This window comes from Leucopleurus acutus (genome assembly GCF_964270905.1).
Source record: "Leucopleurus acutus genome assembly, chromosome: 3".
In the NCBI taxonomy this organism is placed as follows: Eukaryota; Metazoa; Chordata; class Mammalia; order Artiodactyla; family Delphinidae; genus Leucopleurus; species Leucopleurus acutus.
The window spans coordinates 147,855,191-147,871,688 of NC_139145.1; the positions used below are offsets into that span (position 1 = coordinate 147,855,191).

At 45.7% G+C, this 16,498-nt stretch overlaps 1 pseudogene across 1 annotated transcript; it reads left to right on the forward strand.

Moving 5' to 3' along the window:
• Nucleotides 1-9,903: 9,903 nt before the first annotated feature.
• On the forward strand, nt 9,904-12,204 carry LOC309959017 (signal transducing adapter molecule 1-like; annotated as a pseudogene). The gene is made up of 4 exons: nt 9,904-10,052; nt 10,227-10,543; nt 10,685-10,948; nt 11,311-12,204. The product of its transcript is annotated as a signal transducing adapter molecule 1-like (transcript).
• Nucleotides 12,205-16,498: the final 4,294 nt, after the last annotated feature.

Genomic DNA, 16,498 nt, shown 5'->3' on the forward strand with positions numbered 1-16,498 from the left:
CCCTCCTCCTCCCCCGCTGCGGGGGTCAGTGGGCGCCGCGGCTCCCGGGCTGGGCCGGCGGGGCGGGGCGGGGGCAGCACCACCACGTGGCCGCCCGGCGCCGGCCCCCGCCGACCCGGATCCCGCGGGAGCGGGAAGGGAGGTGCTAACCATTCCCCTCCCCTTCCACCCCGCGCGGCCCCAAATTCCGCGAGTCAGGTGATCCGGACCTGCGGGAGGTACTCCCGGCCCGCGCGCCCTGGGCGTCCGCGGCTTGCTTTTAGTTTTCCACGGATCGTGGGATTCTCCCCCGTGGATCTTTCATCATCATCACCTGAAGTTAATGGAAACCACCGGTGCTCTGACCCCAGGGTTTAGGACGGATGAGATCCTGAATAGTAATGCATTTCTGGTTAACGTCCAAAGTCGTTTGCGTCCGTGGGGTGTTTTAAAGTCGCTGATCCAAGCGCTTTCTAACCAGAATCAAATCGGTCATATTTTCCAAAATTACTGAACAGAAAGTAAACTGGAACATGCTCGTAGTCTCTGGACTGAACCAGTTGGTTGGAATATGTTCGGTAACGCTCATCAGGTGGCAGGAGAAAACTACCAGCGTTAAGTATTGCTCGGAGAGTTAGGAAGGAGAAACCTACCGTCTGAACTGAGAGGCACCATGGGGAACGCCCTCCCCGCAGGGTCTGGGATGCAAAGGAGGCGCCGACAGCTCCTCTCTCTTCCCCAGCCCGCTGAGCCCGGCGTTTGAATCGTGATGGGCTCCTCCTGTAGTTCCAAGGATTTCAAAGCTCTCCACCTCCCGTTAAATTTGGGACGGCTTTGCCACTCATTTTGATCATGTTAACCAGCTGTGGCTTAAAAAGTCTTCTGATGAACCTAGGGGCAGGACAGGAATAAAGACGCAGACTTAGAGAAGGGACTTGAGGACATGGGGAGGGGGAAGGGTAAACTGGGACGAAGTGAGAGAGTGACATGGACATATATACACTACCAAGTGTAAAACAGATAGCTAGTGGGAAGCAGCCACATAGCACAGGGAGATCAGCTCGGTGCTTTGTGACAACCTAGAGGGATGGCATAGGGATGGTGGGAGGAGGCTAAAGAGGGAGGGGATATGGGGATACACGTATACATACAGCTGATTCATGTTGTTATACAGCAGAAACTAACACAACATTGTAAAGCAATTATACTCCAGTAAAGATGTTAAAAAAAGAAAAGTCTTTAATCACCAAAGCCCCTGTGTTCCCCCTGTTAACTCTACGTCCTTTGCACAGGGCAGGAAGTTTTCTAGAATAAATGAGTGGTATGAGTCCTTTTTTTGGTGAGATCGACTCAATCAATTGATTTTTTTTTTAATTCCAACAAAACTGAAATTAACCTGAGTTCAGTTTATAATGTCTTGGTCAGATCTCCATGACCCCAGGTCAGACTTCATCTGTACCCCTGTCTCCCCCACCCATGGCCAAGCCAAGGGAACAGCCTGTCTTAGCTGTAACAGGTGACTTATCAAACAGAGAGCAAAAGCTGTGTAACTAGTTGCATGGTCTTCCCTTCCTAAATCATAGGTCAGAGATTCCTTAGAGAAGTGAGGAAGAGCGGGTTTAAAGCAAGACGTACACTCCTCTTCCTGTCTTTTATCCCTCTCAAATCACCCTCTGAAAGACACGGGAACTGGTAAACTTCTTTTGGGTTTAGTTCTGGCGATTTCCACAATACGGTTTTTCATTGCAGTTCATATGAAGGGTGTGGCGTAGGGTGTTTATCGGGAACAATACTGCCACGTGTGAGTGTGGCAGCTGGCAGGGTGGGCATTGGAACGGGGTACAGGGTGTACCGTGCTGCTTTGGAAACTTAACGTGTGTATTCTGTAGCTGAAGGAGTTAAAATATCAGACAAAACTGTGTAAGGCGGGGTCATCAGCCTTTTATTCATAGGAACCCTGTCCCTCTTCTTTTTTTTTTTTTTTTTCTTCTACATGGCCAGGCCCTGTCCCAGCTACCTGCTTGGGGGCTGGTAGGCCCCTGTCAGCCCTGTGGCTCCCATAGGTGGCTTGTGTGCTTATTCTCCTTAATTAATTAATTTATTTGTTTATTTTTTTAATTTTAGAATTTTTTTATACAGCAGGTTCTTATTAGTTATCCATTTTATACATATCAGTGTATATATGTCCATCCCAATCTCCCAATTCATCCCACCACCACCACCCCGCCACTATTCTCCTTGATTTATAATCCCACCATCTACATTAGTCTGGGTGAGAGATTGTTGTGGAGGGAAGGATTCATAGTTAATCTTTGTGCCAAGACCCTTTACCAGCTCCCACCCTCCGCTGAAACTCAAACCACCTGCTCAGACCACAGCTGACATTCTGCCACCTGCAGGGAGATTGGTGGTCAAGTATGGGATTGAACACCCATGCTTGACCACCAAGTGGTTTTATTGCCCAGGCCTTTTAGAAAGTGCTAATTGGGTTCAGGATACATTGAACACCACCCTTGGATGGAGAGCTGACCCGTGTGAAAGGGTTTGAGAGATGGAAGCAAGGATAAAATGACCATATAAACTGCATAAAGTTGGTAGAACCTTTTGGGGATGAACAGCATGTTGAATTTCAATAGGAGAAGTATCCCCAAATCAAAGCAACTGTGGTGTGATGTGCAATACTAAGAGTAGTAAGAGCCAGGGGACCAGGTTTCCCGACCCCTGTGTTTGACTAACTTGCCATTTGAACTGCACCACGTGTTTGAATCTCACCTGGCCCACTTTCCCACTCAGTAAAAGAGAACGTTGAATTACATGGCCTCTAACATCCTAAGACCATTCTCTTAGTTTGAAGAGCCTTCACAGGCAACGTTGTCCCCACATGTTATGGCAAAGGGTCTGTTCTAGCAGGTCCTAATAGTATTGCTAGCCAGTACTTAGGATCCATAAATGAGATTCATCGATCGGTAGGGCTCAATTTTCATTTTTGAAATTAAATAATATTACATTCCTTCTTTCTTGCTCCATCTCTCACCAATATCAGTTCTCCCCAGATTAAAATCTTCTTAAGTTTGAGAAAACAAAGCTAAGACTTGTTGGGATAAAAAGAAACTGTCCCTGAAGGAGGAGATAGAGATAGCCGAAAAGTACCAGAATCAAAAAGTACCCCTCCACTCTTTGGTGTTTGGTCAGGATCTGACTGCATTTCTGGGTCTAGTTAGAGGCAGCATAATTTAGAGGAATGTGGTGATATTGGACCCAGTCCAGAGAATGGAACAAAAACACAATCAGAAGTTTGGAGAGAGATCATCTACGGGGAAAAGGCCAAGTATTCATAGCAAAACCACCTTTTGTGTTTTCTTGACGATGTTTCCAAATAGGAGGAAACTGTGACATGGGAGAAATTAATACGTGTGGCATTGCTTTTCATAATTGAGTAAGACCATAGTAATAAAGTAGCGTGCAAACACTGATTAGCCCATGGTTTCTCCACTTGCCAGGAAGCCAGCAGAAATTTCTCCAAGGGTAGGTTACTACCCTTTCCTTCTCAGTGACCTTGGGCACCCGATGGGGAGGGAAGGCTAAGATGCTTAGTAAAAATACATTCCGCAGCCCTGCATCAGAGCCCCGATTGTAGGAGTATGGCAGAGAAGCTAAGCATCTGAACCTTGACACTACAGACCTGAGAAGGTCTTAAGACCGTCTGGCCCATCATCTCCAATGAGGAATGGAAAGTCTGCAGAACTGCGCTGTCCAGTATGGCAGCCACTAGCCACGTGTGAACACCTGAAATGTCACTACTCTACTAGGCTACTGGGCATGTGAAATGTCACTAGTCCAAACTGAGATGTGCAACAAATGCAAAATACGCGCCAAATTTCAAAGACTAACAAAGAAAAATATCTCACAAATAATTTTTACACTGATTACACATTGAAATGCTGATATTTTGGATATATTAGGTTAAATATATTATAAACACTAATTTCAGTTATTTCTTTTTGCTTTTTAAAATGTAGCTAAGTAGAAAATTGACAAGTTACTATCTGGCTTACATTGTATTTCTATTGCATAGCACTGCTATGGGGGCTGATATCAGCAGCTAACACACATTTAGCACCTACTGTGTACCAGGCACTCTTCTAAGCGATATATACTTAATTTTACAACCTGTGACACTTCTGAGAGTGAAGTAGGGCAGGCGAATGCTGAACCAGCCAGGATACCGGACAAAAGGCATAAACTGCAACTGTCCTGAGCAAACTGAGATGTCAGGCCCACCTAATGTTAGGTCAAATTAATCCTTACGTCAAACCTATAAGTACCATTATCATCCCCGTTGGGCACATGAGGGAACTGGGGCACAGAGAGATTAAGTAACTTGCCCAAAGTCACACAGCTGGGAAGTAGTAGTGTTGGGATTCAAACCAGGGCAGTCCAGCTCTCGAGCCTTCACTCTTAACTGCTGTGCACCACTGTCTGCTCAAGAGCTAAGTATGGATAGAGGATTTAGTAGATGCCGTTTTCCTTACTTCGCACAGCAACTTGGACAGAGTATTATCCTGTTTTTAGAGTGCAGAAACTGAGCTTTAAATAGATCCAGCAACTTGTCCAAATCCTAGAACCAGAAAGAATGGAGCCAAGAATGGAGGTGTGGGATGGCCGGCTCCAGAGAGGTCCTCGTAACCACCACGTCATATTGCTTTCAGGCCACCTCTGTTTAAAAACAACTCTCACATTGATCTCACTACTTCTCCCTGTCTGGCAGAGGACTGGATAAGAGAAGATGAGAACCCAGGTGTCATCACCTTGGAACAAATACCAAAAGCTCAATCTTCTTGGCCTCTCCTTTCTCGGAAAGAGCATTTTAAGGTAATCCAAAGAGCGATCCACGTGCCACATTGGTTGTTCTGCTGTGCGTGTCAGAAATTCCAGAAAGTATCTGCCATTGAGGCAGTGGAGGAGGGCATTGTGAGGAGCTCACAAACATCAAGGAGGGGGTTGGTTATCAAAAGGCTGAGAGTGGGCTTCCCTGGTGGCACAGTGGTTGAGAGTCCGCCTGCCGATGCAGGGGACACGGGTTCGTGCCCCGGTCTGGGAAGATCCCATATGTCGCGGAGCGGCTGGGCCCGTGAGCCATGGCCGCTGAGCCTGCGCGTCCGGAGCCTGTGCTCCGCAACGGGAGAGGCCACAACAGTGAGAGGCCCGCGTACCGCAAACAAACAAACAAACAAATTAACATAAAAATGGTCATAGGATATAGTTTAAACACTTCTAGGGCACAATTTGCTAAATCTTTATGGAAAATTACTGGCTAATATGTAAGGTACAGCATTGAGCACACATAGTACAAAGAAATATGAGATGTCCTTGACCTCCAACCTATTTGAAGAGATGATCTTAGGCATACATGGACAAAGAGTCATGAAAAGAAAACAGCAAAGGCCTTCATGTTGCTTTCTAGCTCCTCAGCACTATTCTGTGGTTTTGCCAAGCCATGTTGCCAGGCAAGCTGTACCCTTGAAAACGCAAGGCGTACTATTCTGCTGAACTATTATGAAGCAGTGTGCTATGGGAACCAAAATACAAGTAAACTCACCTCCACCCACAGAGATTCCAATTCTAGAGTGCAGCCTGGACTGAAGATGACTATACTACGCAGCCTCCGTGCTAGTAAATAATGTGATTGAAACATCATGAGCGTTGGAATCAGCTGCCTGTTACAGTGATAACAGGGACTGTTAGGAGGTAACAGTGGCTTTAACAAAATAGGGGCTTGTTTTTCTCATATTCTGAAAAGTCGCTTTATTTAGATCAGTGGCTCAAGGCTGTCAGGTCTGAGGTCTCTGTGATTCTCTAGATTTTCCCCTCATTGTCAGAAGACAGCTTACCTGCCTACAGCATCCATTCTGTGTTCCAGGCAGGCAGAAGGGGAAGAGTGGACAGACAGTGTGGCCTACCCCTCTTAGGGAGATCTTCTGAAAGCCCCACTCAACTTCTTAATTTTATTGGTCAAAACTGTGTCACATGGCCAGCCCCCTCTGAAAGGAAGGGAAGGAAATACAGACTTTTTTGCTGGGTACGTTGTACATGAAATAAAATTGGGGCTCTGCTAATGTGGAAATGGGGAGAATGGATATTGGGTTTATCTGTTGCTATGAAACAAACGACCACAAAACTTAATGGCTTAAAACAGCAACAACAAGGGCTTCCCTGGTGGCGCAGTGGTTGGGAGTCCGCGTGCCAACGCAGGGGACACGGGTTTGAGCTCTGGTCCGGGAAGATGCCACATGCCACGGAGCAACAAAGCCCGTGAGCCACAGCTGCTGAGCCCACATGCCGCAACTACTGAAGCCTGTGCGCCTGGAGTCCGTGCTCTGCAGCAAGGGGGGCCACCGCGGTGGGGAGCCCATGCACCGCAGCAGGGAGTGGCCCCTGCTTGCTGCAACTAGGGAAAAGCCCACACTCAGCAAGGAAGAACCAACACAGCCAATAAATAAATTATTTTTAAAAAAAGAAGAAAAAAAACAGCAACAACAATATTATCTATTATTTCTCATGATTCTGTGGGTTGACCAGGTGGTTCTGGAATGGCCAAATAACCTGAAATGGTCTCACTCCTAGAGCCGGTGGTTAGTGTTGGTCCCTGGCTGGAGGTCAGCTAGGGATTGTTGGCTGAGACATTGGTTCTCGTTCACGTGGTGTCTTGGGCTTCCTCATGGACTGGTGGCTGGGTTCCAAGAAGGAACGTTCTGAGGGCATGCACCTCAGCGTGCAAGTGCTTATCAAGCCTCCACTTACACCATGCTTGCCATGGTCCCATTGGACAAAGCTCATGGCCTGGCCGAATCCAAAGTCAAAGTGGGAAGCAATTACACAAAGGCATAAAATCCAGGAAGCAGGGTTCACAGGGGACCAGCAAAGTACCAGTCCACCATAGGTAGGCATCTAGCTATCTCTGCCAAAGCATCTTTTTTGATAATATGTTAAAATTTAGCAATGCTTATTTTGCAGCAAACGTAGAACAATATTTGGCAAGCATTAACTCTGAAAATCCTCACAACAACCTTCTGGGGTACATGCTCTTATTATTTCCATTTAGAGGTGAGGAACTAGATCAGGGAAGCTTAAGAAAGTTGCTGAAGGTCACATAGTAAGAAAACACCAGGGCTGGAATTTGAACCCAACCTGAATATTCAGCTTGGACAGGGGTTTGTGAGCATATTCTGGCTTCGGTAAGATGGGAGGAAATCAAGTGACAGAGATCTAATAAAACAGCCATTTAAAAGAGATTTCCCCCATGTTTTAAATACCATTATCTTTCATCCTCTCCGGTAGCAGGTGCAGAGAGAAGAGTGACATATCCCTGCCCATCAGAGTCAAGGCAGAAGGACTGTACTGAGGAGATGCTCACTTGCTTTCTGGGCAGGTGGTCTAATGCACGCTGGGCCCCTCTTCCCCAAGTACACACTGCGGGAAGCAGAGGTGAAAGCACACGTGAGCCAGGTAAAGTTGGGGTGGCTACAGTTGCCCCTGGGAAAACTTGAGGAAGAAGTCTGAACACCTAGGAGCCTCGATGAAGGAATCTAGGAGGTTTCTGAAAGGGAAAAAACCCCGAAATTTACTGCCCTTATACCTCGACAAGTGTGTCAGAAGCGAATCACCCTAACATGCTAGAAACACCTTCCACTGATGAAAAGCCCAGTGAAGATGCTCTACTTTTTCTGTTCGAAAGTGAGTTTCTCCAAGTGTGGCCTCTGCACTAGTCTGTCCACAGAAATACTGACTCAGTTCTCCATTGGGTGGATCAGAAAATCTGCATGTTTAAGGAGCATCCCAAGGGACTCTTATACACAATACATTTGTAAATTATTGGTTTAAAAATGTTCTTTCAGTATGATGATTTTTAAAACAGTGCTTTCAAACTTTAAAAATTTTTTTCTTTCTTTATTTTCTTTCTTTCTTTTATTTTTTTTTGGCTGCATTGGGTCTTCATTGCTGCATGTGGGCTTTCTCTAGTTGCGATGAGCCGGGGCTACTCTTTGTTGCAGTGCGCGGGCTTCTCATTGTGGTGGCTTCTCTTGTTGAGGAGCATGGGCTCTAGGCGTGTGGGCTTCAGTAGTTGTGGCTCACGGGCTCTAGAGCACATGCTCAGTAGTTGTTGGCCACGGGCTTAGTTGCTCCGTGGCATGTGGGATCTTCCTGGCCCAGGGCTCGAACCCGTGTCCCCTGCATTGGCAGGCGGATTCTTAACCGCTACGCCACCAGGGAAGCCCTGGTTTTCAAACTTTAATGTGCATCTGAATCCCCTGAGATCTCTTGAAAAAGTAGGTTCTGATTCAGTAGATCTGAAGAAAGGCTTGAAATTCTGCCTTTTTAACAATTTCCCAGCCCTGATGCTGGTCTGAAGAACCAAGCCCCACACCTTGTAGCCAAGCTTTAAAAACCCTGGAGGGAAAAAACCAAAACAAACCCTTTTGGGTTGTAACATAGGGAGGCAGACAAACATAGTGGAAGTGGAGGCAGGGGTACCCTCGGTGCATCTGTGGGAGAGACAGAAGATCACTGCCCTTTCCAAAGGGACAGGTCACTGATAAAAGATACAGACGCAGTAGCAAAAGAGGGGGCTTAGAGATATCCAGAGCAGGCTCCCCAGTCAAGGTGAGATTGATGGGCAAGTGCAACAGGATAGAGTGATGAAGGTGTTTTTCTAATGAATCTGGCCTGAGGAGTTCAGACCATCGTTAAAGAGCTTGAAGAAACTCAGAAGAATCAGATGGTGCAAAATCAATGGAACTGAATGAACACAAATATTTAGACAGGCTGATCTCCTAAGGTGCAAAAATGCACAATTTGTATTTTAAGAGTTTGTGTGTGGTTTTTTCTTTAACCCTTGCTTTTTTTTTTTTTTTTTTTTTTTTTTTTTTTGCGGTACACAGGTCTCTCACTGTTGCGGCCTCTCCCGCTGCGGAGCACAGGCTCCAGAAGCGCAGGCTCAGCGGCCATGGTTCACGGGCCCAGCCGCTCCGCGGCATGTGGGATCTTCCCCGACCAGGGCACGAACCCGCGTTCCCTGCATTGGCAGGCGGAATCTCAACCACTGCGTCACCAGGGAAGCCCCAACCCTTGCTTTTTGCTATGGTTTTATGTTGTTTATACGCAGAAGGAAGATACTGGTAGTATACGCTATGTGCTAGTTCCCCAGAAAAGTACATTTTTAATCCTTGCAAATGAATCTGGATACCTTCCTCAGGCAGATCCCCCCGACGCCCCGCCCCGGACGCGTATGGAGCAAAGTTCATTCTCTTTGCAAAGCGGAGCCTGATACTATCTCTTAGCTACACAGTGGCTGGCATCGATACCACTCTTTAGAGTTAACAAAGGATTTTTACACCCACTTGTCACATTTTTTACCCCCCCATTATAAAAAATAAGTAAGGCAATAATTACTGTCCTATTGTGCAATAAGAAAACTGAGTTGGTGGCGCAGTGGTTGAGAGTCCGCCTGCCGATGCAGGGGACACGGGTTCGTGCCCCGGCTCGGGAAGATCCCACGTGCCACGGAGCGACTCGGCCCGTGAGCCATGGCCGCTGAGCCTGCGCATCTGGAGCCTGTGCTCAGCAACGGGAGAGGCCACAACAGTGAGAGGCCCGCGTACCGCAAAAAAAAAAAAACACAAAAAACTAAGTTACACAGAGTTTTAGGGATTTGTCTAAGGAGCAGACTCAAAGCTGGAGCCCCCGCTCCTCCGCGCTTGCCGCCACCGCGGTAGCTGGGGCTCGGGGAGAGGACGAGCTGCCGCGGAGCCCGGAGAGTCCGTCTCGGTCGCCGTTTTTGCCTGAGGACCCTTCCTTCCTCGGTCGCACCCTGACTCCCTTGGTGTCGACGGGGAGTCCCTGAGGACACCTCAGCACGCGGTGGAGATGCCTCTCTTTGCCACCAATCCCTTCGATCAGGATGTCGAGAAAGCAACCGGTGAGATGAATACTGCTGAGGACTGGGGCCTCATTTTGGATAGCTGTGATAAAGCTGGCCAGTCTCACACTGGTGGTTATTGGATGGATTTAGAATAGTCTTTGGGGATGGTGTAGCCCCATCACCAAGGCCTAAACGCTCTGCTGCAAGGACTGTCCACTTTGGTATGCGCTCTGACAGCTGTGTGAGCTCTGGGAGCCCTTTAGCGTAAAGCTCTCAGTCGCTTTTCGTCCAGCCTTGTGGGCAGCAGACCTCAGTGGACACCATGCAGACCTAAAGGTTGTCTACGGTCTATTATGAGGAGGGTGAACCATAAAGATCATGTTGCTATGCAGGCTCTGACTTTTCTAGGAGTACGTGTACCAAATTGTGGCAACATGTTTCACTTAGAAGTACGTTCAAGAGATTTTGCTAGTGAAGTAAGCAATGGATTAAACAAGTGTCACCCTGAAGTGTGGGAAAAATGAAAGGCTCTTATGCTTGAATGGATGGATGAATTTAAGAATCATCCACAGCTTAGTCGACTCTCAGCAATGGTTAGTAACCTTAAGGAACAAGGTGTTAACGTTTCCAGCTATTGGCTGTCAGGCGAGGATACTGAGACCCAGAATGGTTAAGTGACTTGCCCAGGGCCACAGCTAGTAGTTGACAGAGCTGGAACCAGGACACAGGCCTCCTGACTCTCGGTCCAGTGTTCCTTCCACTACACGATCCTGCCTTCCATTTAAGGCTGCAGAACAAGCAAAAGCAAGCCCAGCTCTTGTAGCCAAAGATCCTGGTACTGTGGCTAACAAAAAAGAAGGTCTAGCGAAAGCCATTGAGTTGTCACTGAAGGAACAAAGGCAGCAGTCAACCACCCTTTCCAGTTTGTATCCAAGCACATCTAATCTCTTAACTAACCACCAACACGAAGGCCGAAAAGTTCGTGCTGTATACGACTTGGAAGCTGCTGAAGATGATGAACTTACTTTTAGAGTAGGAGAAATTGCTACAGTTCTTTTTTTTTTTTAATTTAATTTAAATTTTTTTATTTTTGGGTGCGTTGGGTCTTCGTTGCTGTGTGTGGGCTTTCTCTGGTTGCGGTGAGTGGGGGTTACTGTTCGTTGCGGTGGGCAGGCTTCTCATTGCGGTGGCTTCTCTTGTTGTGGAGCACGGGCTCTAGGTGCGCAGGCTTCAGTAGTTGTGGCACGCGGGATCAGTAGTTGTGGCTCGCAGGCTCTAGAGCGCAGGCTCAGTAGTTGTGGTGCACGGGCTTATTTGCTCCGCGGCATGTGGGATCTTCCCGGACCAGGGCTCGAACCCTGCATTGGCAGGCGGATTCTTAACCACTGTACCACCAGCGAAGCCCTGTTACAGTTCTTGATGACAGTGACCCCAACTGGTGGAAAGGTGAAACCCATCAAGGCCTGGGGTTATTCCCCTCTAATTTTGTGACTGCAGATCTCACTGCTGAACCAGAAATGATTAAAACGGAGAAGATGGTACAATTTAGTGATGATGTTCAGGTAGAAACGATAGAACCAGAGCCAGAACAAGCCTACATGGATGAAGATAAAATGGACCAATTGCTGCAGATGTTGCAAAGTACGGATCCCAGTGATGATCAACCAGATCTGCCAGAGTTCCTTCATCTTGAAGCCATGTGTCACCAGATGGGACCTCTCATTGATGAGAAGCTGGAAGATACTGATAGAGAACATTCAGAACTCTCAGAACTCAGTGTTAAAGTGATGGAGGCCCTGTCCTTGTATACCAAGTTAAGGAATGAAGATCCAATGTATTCCATGGATGCAAAATTACAGAATCAGCAGTATTATATTCAGTCACCTGGTGTTTCTGGTCCTCAGGTATACCCAGGCCCTCCTCAGCGTGGAGCTTACCCGGTCACAGGGAACGCACAGATGGGCCAGCTCCAGAGCTACAGCCTTCCCCTGGAGCAGCTGTCTTCTCTCAGCCAAGGAACAGTGCCACTGCCCGCGAGCCCAGCCCTTCCTAGTCAGCAGGCCCAGGCTTCCTACCTCAACACAACGGGCAGTTCTGTTCAAGGGTGCACGTAGCCCAGCCAGGCTTCAGTGGACAGTCCTCCTCCTGCCGCCGCTGCCGCCCCCGTCGTCATGATATGCCAGAACGCGGGGACCAGCCTGTCCCAGGTGCCGAACTATACTTTCTCATCAGTGCTGCCCCAGCCCAGAGGCAGCTATCAGCCACCTCCGCCCCAGCAGCCATACTCGCAGAAGGCCCTGCTATAGGACTGGGATTCCTCTTTCTGGCAAGTAGCTGCTAAACGCTGATGACAATGTTATGAGATTCTTTGATATCTTAAGATTTGTTTATCCTCAGCTTATAGGAATTGTATCTTGGTCAACAAGTTCCACTATTCAAGAAGGGAGACCTCTCTTCAATTTGCACTGACTTTTTAGAGGCCCTCCCCTCCCCTTCCCCCAGAGGAATGAAACTACTTACAACATTTAATTGCTTTCAACATATGAAAGAATCAATGCAAGATTATTTGTCTCGTAAAATTACCTGGTCTGCAAAGCAGTCAGACTGGCAAGCACCATTGTGGCAGATGTTGTGTGCATAGATCTCTGTGTAACTTCTCTCGTGGCCACTTTGAATCACAGTGGTGATCATGTGAATATATTTAACACTGTTAACTTAATTGACATTGCTGCTTTATTTTAATCATGAACAACTACCATGTTTCATAATGTTTTGTGTAAATTTAAGATAATTACACTGTCTCTTTAAACTGCAAGAGAACAAAGTTGTAGCCTATGTACATGAAGGCATTATGTTGTCCATGTTGCAGTTTCCCATTAAATTGAACCTTCCTTGGAGTAAAAAAAAAAAAAAAAAAGCTAGAGCCCCAGTTTTCTCAGGCCTTGATCTGTTTGCTACACTACAATATTTCCATGGATTATTGGAATCTCATAGACACCCAAAGGATAGGGGCACTCCGTCCCACTAAACTGAAGCAAGAGCACAATTTCTTCAGGCATAACTGAGAAAGGCCTAAGTGGTTGTGGAAGCCCCAGCTTACAGAGCTGGGGAATGGACTCTGGCCTCCAGCAACATGGCTGATGGGAAATTCTGAAAAAAATTTCCCTACAAACACGTAGAAACACCGGGTACTATACACCAAGCATTTGGTTTTAAAAGCACAGTTAAACTTGTAAGAAAGTGAGATTCACAGGCAGCAAGAAAAAAAGTTGAAACCAGAGTGACTAGCAGACCCTGAAGAATGGGGCTGCTTGGGGCATCTGCTGATCCAGGGAGCTTGGTTCTCTGTGGGGGGACTACAGGCCTGTTGGGATGAGAACTGAGACCCTGGAGAAAGCTAGGGGACTCAAACATCTACATTCTCAAGTCAAAAGTTGGGTTAGGGAAAAAAAAATCCATCCTTTAGCAGAAAGAAAGCCAACCAGGAAATGTCTTTATTTCAGCCTTGGTAAAAGGCATGAAAAATGAAAACAAAGTAGGTCTTGGCTGTGAATTTATAATCCCAAGCCTGACATCATGGTGATTTAGTATTTACTCTACTTGCATGGTCCAGGAAACTCCAGGTAGAAAAATTATTTAAAGAATACATCTAGTTCATAACACCCCAAGGCACCTGGTATTAGGAGGGACGCAGCTTCAACCCAGAGTCTTCAGGATTCTTACATTTAAGAGGAGCCTTATTTGAACTGACAGCAAAAATAAGAGACACATGAAAAAAGAGCCACCACAAACTGGGCTCAGCAGAAACAATGGAGAACAGAATTAGCCTGCAAGAACTTTGGGCATAGGATTATCTAATACAAAATGTAAAATAAGTGTGCTTAACATATTTATGAAGTAACAGAGGGAATTGTAACCATAAGAATTGAACAAAAGACCATCAAGAATAAATGGGCACTGTGGTGACCTAAATGGGAAGGAAGTCCAAAAAAGAGGGCATATATGTATACGTATAGCTGATTCATTTTGATGTACAGGAGAAACTAACACACAACATTGTAAAGCCACTATATTCCAATAAAAATTTTAAAAAATAAAATGCTTATAAAAAGTAAATTAATGTTAATTTAAAAGTTTAGAAAAAGGATAAATGGGCAGTTTTGAAAAGAACCAAATAGAATTTCTAGAAATGTAAAATATAATGATTGAAATTTAAAATGTAATGGGTGGATTAAATGACAGGTATATCACAGCTAAAGAGAATTACTAAACTGGAAGAGAGGGATGAAGAATCACTTCATAATGCCGTACAGAGAGAGAAAGACATGGAAACTATGAAATTGAGGCTAAGAGATGTGGAGGAAAAAAACAGATGTTCAAAATATATCTAGCTGGAGTTCCAGAAGGAGACAATAGACAAATGGAAGAAAGGCAATATTCAAAACAATAATGAAAAGCCTGAATTGGTGAGAGACCTGAATTCTTAGATTGGAGAAATACATCAAATCTGAAGCAAGATAAATAAAAATGAACCCATTACTACAAGCATCATAATGAAGCTTTAGAAAACTAAAAACAAAACAAAATGAAAAAAGGAAGAAAAAAATCATAAAAAGAACCAGAGATAAAGAAGAGATTACCCAAAAAGGAAAAATAATTAGATACCAGTCTTCTCAACAGCAACAAGAGAATTCAGAATCCAGGGGGACAATTCAAAGTATGGAAAGAAAATAATTGCCCCTAGAATTGTATACCCTGCTAAACTATCATCTAGGACATGAGGCAAAAAAAGACATTTTCAGAAGAATGTGGGAGGATAGCCTCATATGCTGGGAACTCTTAAGCCTCTTCAGGGGATTCTCTATGCCTGTCTCTGTATCATTCAAATCTCCATGGTCATAAAAAGTATGGACAGTGCTGTACACACATTTTAAAAAGTATTCAGGCTGATAGGTTCCTTATGTTAGATGACACTGTGCTTATCTTGAGATTCTAGCCATTCATCCTGCATACCCCTCTCTTTTGTTTTGTTTTTGAGAATACATCTGAGTTGCACACAGATACACATATACACACATATGTATACACACACAGTGTTGGGGAGGTTCTGCCAGAGGAGATTTAGTGAAAGGCAGGAAGTTCAGGGCAGTCATACTCAATATCCATTATCGATCTGAGCAGGGTGAGGAGTTTCAGGTGTTTTTAATATACCTGCTAAGAGTCCACATTGTGGGCTGAACTGTCTCCCCTAAATTCGTATGTTGAAGTCTTAAACTCCCAGTACTTCAAAATGTGACTATTTTTCGAGAAAGGGACTTTAAATGGGTAATTAAGTTGAAATGAGGACATTAGGGTGGGCCCTCATCACAGAGAAACACCAGTGGTGTGTATGCACTTCATGACAACCACGAGAAGAGGCAGGAAGGTGGTGACTACCTGAATGCTAAGGAGAGAGGCCTCAGAGGAAACCAATCCTGCCAGCACCTTGAATTTGGACTTCCAGCCTCCAGAACTGCAAGAAAATAAATTTCTGTTGTTTAAGTCACTCAGCCTATGGTATTTTGTTATGACAACCCTAGCAAACTAAGACAGCCCACTTTTTTCTTTTTGGTGCCTGCCTTCCCTCCGTTGGTAACACTCATCAACAGGCTCTGCTTTTTGTCACTGGACATGAAGTTTTCACTTTTCTGGGTCAAAATTCATCTTCCGGATAAGTGACAGAAAGTATACTCCCTTCTTTCTCCCCTAGGATGCCCGTGCGCTGCTCTGCACCAGCAAGTAGTTCAGTCCTGGGCCCGAGTGAGATCCTTGAAGATCCTCCTCCTCTCTTTCCATAGAATTCCTCCTTGTGCTCTTTTTCTCACCCAGGACTCCCAAAGAGCAAAAGACTGATTTTCCCCAGCTGTGCCATGACGCTGCTTTCTGCCCCAACTACACCCCAGATGCTCAGTTTGTTGGCTCTAGGGCTTGCGTTGATTGCGTCTTATTCATCTTGCGTCTTATTCATCTCTAGAAGTGAGATGAATAAGACGTTGAAAGCCCAGGCCAGACAATTCCCCACCCCAGATATGGAAACTTTGGGAGACAAACATTTCTTCTGCTCTGCACCAGAGGCCTGTTGCCATCCGGGATGGAATGCAGAGCACTCCCACTGCAGCTGGACCTGGGGACAGCGTTTTTAGCCTTGAGAGCTACAGACCCATGTTAAGCAACTCAGAAAGTTCTAAATTCCTGAGTATTGTTTTGATATCATTTGCTAGATTATTTTGGTCTCAATAGAGTTTTAAATGTTAAAGTTAGTTACATATCTGATAGAATATTGCAGCCTATCTCAGATTCCACTGGTTTTTTAAAAACAATGGTACTTGGAGCCTGTCGTTTCCCAGGGTACCTCAGGGGGTAGAACTCAGGAAAGAGGCCACTCGTTCTGGCTTTAAGTCCTGTGGATACAATTCTCCTTGGGATTAGTACCCACGGCCCTGATCCTAATCCACTACTTTTCCTCTTAACACAAGTACTTACAGAATAATTATAGGTAATTATAAAGTTCCCACAAATATTGAGAGGGTTATACATCCCCATCCTGATGAATTAAGATGC